The 4,674-nt window shown below is 29.3% G+C and overlaps 1 long non-coding RNA gene across 1 annotated transcript in view; it reads right to left on the minus strand.

Annotated features, from left to right (window-relative positions):
• Positions 1 to 398: 398 nt before the first annotated feature.
• The window catches only part of LOC106476591, a 7,596-nt gene continuing 3,320 nt past the window's right edge, over positions 399 to 4,674 (minus strand). The window contains exons 2-3 of the long non-coding RNA XR_001291911.2: positions 2,678 to 2,793; positions 399 to 2,107 (exon numbers count right to left, since the gene is read on the minus strand). This is a non-coding gene — a long non-coding RNA (uncharacterized LOC106476591). The remainder of the gene's footprint in view (positions 2,108 to 2,677; positions 2,794 to 4,674) is intronic.

Here is a 4,674-nt window from a genome sequence, read left to right on the forward strand (position 1 = left end):
TTCCCTTTTTTGAAATTTTTTTCTTTACTTGCTTGTTATTTTTTAATGCAGTGTTTCAATAGACATAGGAAGGTTATATTTATAACCAGGTTCTAAATACATTGAGATTATAACTGTAATATTTATTGTTTATCTATTATTGGCTGGTAATTCCAGTTTCACCATGTACTTAAGCTTTTCAAAGGAATACAAATTTCTGTAAGAAAGCTACCTTCAAGGGGTAATGATAGCATCGTTTACATTAGAATTATGATTTTTGATACTCTGTTTGAAACTATGTCACTTTAGTGAAATTGGTTGATACCATTGTTTTGTTTTTTAAGTTATGTAATAAAAAAAGAAATGGAAGAAAAAAAGTACAAGAAATTCAAACTTTTTGCTATGATATTTACAGACATTCCCAGAACTTGTGATAAAAACTTGTGTTATAAAAGGAAACACTATGTAGTATTGTAAAATTCTTGTTGACCTATTAAGGAGATATTTAAAATATCATTTCAATGAACAATCTGAGCCATCCCTACATCGGCAGTTTTACTGCCTGTTTGATAAAGCCATTATTTTCTGAGGGTTTCAAATGGCAAAACATATACCAGGATACAAAACACTTTTAAAGAAACCATTAATATTGGTCAAGTGTTTTACCTCCAAGCACTTACTAAAACAGGAATAATGGAGTTTATCCTTAAGGTATAATTAAAAGGTATTTTAGTACAAAAATACATGTACATGTATTGTTCATTTTCAGTATATTAAATCTTTGAAGGCCATTTTCTCCAATAATTTCTATTTTCTTCATACAGAATTCATATTTTCTGCAACTAATAAATTCAGTTTTATAATTTTGTCGTCTATGAAATTAATTTGCAGAAATACAAGTACTGTAATTCATAATGTTCACGCCTATAATAGTATTTTATTAAAAGTGGAGTGAATTCTGGTTAAATTAATTTAATAATTTACATTCACAAACACATTGTTTTAAATCTAAGAATAAAATATTTTTGTAGGACTGAAAAAATCTATTTTGTGGATAAGCATTGTATTACATTCATAGTTGCTTCCACAAAACACTAATGTAGAATTTCTATCATTTATGGGCTTTTTAAATATGTTGCAATTTATAAAATTTTCTAATGAATATATGTAACTATTGAAAACTTACCTTTTCAGTTATGGTGAAATAATTTGGTTATTAGAAGCAAAGATTCAAAAAATTGTTTTTGGATCAACATATTCCCAAAGGTTCCTTGAACAAGCCCTTTATTTCCTTAATATATATATATATATATATATAAGACATCAATAAAACATAAAATATACAGTTAAAATAAAACATCATATACCTGAATGTTTAGTTTTTATATGTGACTTACAGGAAAAACTTCTGTATTGTTAAATATCACACATGAATGTCAGAATTTTTTAACTGGTTTTTATAAAATTATTTTACTGTGAAACGAACACACACTTAAAGTTGTTTAATGAAAATGTAATGCCAAAGGTGCAACAATGCTTTCTAGAAATGCTATTTTATTTTGTTGTTGGAGAGATTTCTGACATAAACATAGTTAGTTACATCTGGTGGGCCCACAACTGACACTTCATGATTACATTTATATAATGGCTTACATTTATCACAGGTGTTTTAATGTTTTTCATACATGAAGATGCACATCCTTCTACCAAGGAAAATACACCGCACCAGTAGGAAAAATAAAAAGTACAGCATGGCAGTGTGTCGTGTGTGTGTATATATATATGTATATATACATATATATATATAACGAATACAAGGGGTAAGATAAAGCCAGCCACAAAACATCATTTCAACAGGTTCACTTGGTCGAATAGACTGGCTGGTGAGTTAGCACTCTCTGGTAGAATGCAGTGTGGCTGGAAACCTTCATTCCTCTTAATGTTTAGTAGACAGTAGTCCTTTCCTTGAGCATGGGATTAATCAGGTAAAAAATTCAGTGATCTAGAAGTTTTGCCAGGTCTTTTGTTTCCTGAAGTACTTCAAGACTAGTTCTAAACACCATCAAAATTTTATTGAATGCTTCTTCATTATATACTGCTCTTGCTGTATTGGTTTTGTCAAAAGGTTCTACAGGGGCAGAAAAATTGGTATTACAATCTGAAACTGAAACAATATACAAGAAACTTGTAGAAACATAATTTTAAAGTCCATACCACTTTAACAGCTTTACAATATAGGTATAAGTAGAAAGTGTAACAGCATAATAGAAAGGGGAAAAAGGGTTGATTTCATAAAGATTGGGACTTATGAAAGTTGTGTTGTAGTTACCTAATTATAAGACTAAGTGTGAAAAAAACTGAGTTTAGCTGAAATAATATTAAAACAACCTTTATTATCTTGTATTAAGTTACCAGGGCAGATCTTATTTTTACTCAAATTATCTTTTGTCTTGCTGTGCAATACTTACTGTGAGAGCTTACTTGATTCATCAAGCTTAAATGAAAAATGGAATAATTCAGTGAAACATACAATAAACCAGGAAAAAATGGAAGTCAACAGAGAGCCATCTAAATATTTGATAAAAATTAACAGGATACTGTGTTTATAGCTTTATAATTAAAATTAAACTGAACTAGAACACATCCAAGAAATATTTCAGTATCTCATATCTTAAATATTACTGAATTATATTCTTACCTTCTATACATATAAACTTCCACTGTCCTTGATTGTTCTTTGGAGATTTGTATTTCATTACGACATGCTTCGGTAAGGTGCAACCAAGGCGTACAGATATAGCCTCTTTACTAAAGCTAGAAAGAAAAATACTACAAATTTAAAAATAATTAGTGGTTGAATCTTATTTTAAAACTCTTTTTAAATAATTCAGCCACTGCTAATATTAAAGTTTATATAAGCTGTTAGTGTTTACCACCATAATAATAAACATCATCACAAAAAGAAACTTGGTAAAAATACTTTGTCCATATTTTTAAGATGTAGCCAGGATTGTAACTATTACTTTGGGTTTAACAAGATAATTAGCAGGTTTAACCAGAAATAAAATATGATACTGTTTCTTTAACATAATTTTTCAAAATAAAACCTTCCTTAATTTTTTACATTTTCTGCTAGTTTAAAACATGTAGTCCATTCTATTTAACACAAAAACAACTAGGGCTATTTTCACTTGGTTTATGCATGAACATTTTTATGTGTAGTTATCAAGCTTATCTGATTAATATATACCAGCATTCTAAACTGTAGGACTCCACAAATTCCTCTCTATCTTCACTTGTGCCATTACTGTGATTATCAATTAATCACAAACATATATACGTACAACTACAATATTCAAATAATACTTCCTTTATAACAATATGGCATTCTATTCTACAACATGATCAGATATATATATTGCTTCATGGGCTCGGTCAAACTGACTGACCCAGTAGCTGTACATAATTTTTACTATAATTCTGAATTCACTAAGTGAATCATCATGAAATTTAGAAAGCTTTTAATAAAAATTGCAAGTTTGTTGTACACATAAAACCAGACTTTTTATTAAAGTACTTTTATTTTCTCTACCCTAACACTAATTGTAGCAAAATCATCAACATGCAGTGAAATGAAAAAGTTTAAAAATATGAAATAAAATGAATAATACCATTTCTAACTCTGCAATGACTTCAGTATTGACCAGAAAGATAAAAACTAATCATCTTAATCACTTTTGCCTAATTTAATGGCTTACTGCTATACTTTGGACACATTACTCCATGTGAAATTCAGTAAGTCACAGCAGGAACTCGTTTCCTGTAGGGTTAAAGTAAACACCATGTGATTGTGAGATATCATGTTACACATGCTTCAACCAGTGCAATTTTTAGACATTCTATTTAACTTTTGTAGTATAAGATGAGAAGTTTGTAATTTTTACACTTTAGATACTTTCGTTAAAAAATATGTAATAACAGGTAAAAAACAAGGATTTGTAGTACTCACTGCATACCAACAGATATTCTTCCATAAGCATTGTTGAGTCTCAGAAATTTGCCCCAAAATAAATCATGTAGCTTTCATATACACATAATAGAACACAAAACTACATATGTCACTACAAGAGAACATCTCAAAACTAACTTATCCAGCATTCTGAGTAAGCCATAAGTAGGTTAAAACATTTCTTTTGGAAATTTGGAACAACAATAGAATTGTTGCACACAATGAAACTATGACACTGTTATTCTATAGATGCCAAAATCAAATAACTATAATGAGCCTTACTTAGAGGGGAATCTGCTCTTCCTTTGGTTATAAACATGTACATTAACCATATAAAATTGATCAGCAAAGCAATATTACAGTGAGAGAGAGAGGAGGGGTTTCTCTTGTGAGTTTGACAAATCTATTGATATCTCAGCAAATTAAGAAGGTAGAAGGTTCAAATTTTACATATTTCCTAGTAATTATATATAGAGTTTGTGTTTCTAATTGGTTGCAAACTCCATTAGTCTATTGTTGCATATCTGCTTGTTTGTTAGTTTTTGGTATAATTCTTTCCAAGGAACTTCAGCGATACAAGTCTTTTCTTGATTAAACCAGTTTATTCTTTCTCGACACACACTTTTAGTAATACACAGAATTTCCACAGTCACTTTAAACTTAACAACTTTTTATAACACACGCTA

Source organism: Limulus polyphemus, unplaced genomic scaffold (genome assembly GCF_000517525.1).
Source record: "Limulus polyphemus unplaced genomic scaffold, Limulus_polyphemus-2.1.2 Scaffold10972, whole genome shotgun sequence".
In the NCBI taxonomy this organism is placed as follows: domain Eukaryota; kingdom Metazoa; phylum Arthropoda; class Merostomata; order Xiphosura; family Limulidae; genus Limulus; species Limulus polyphemus.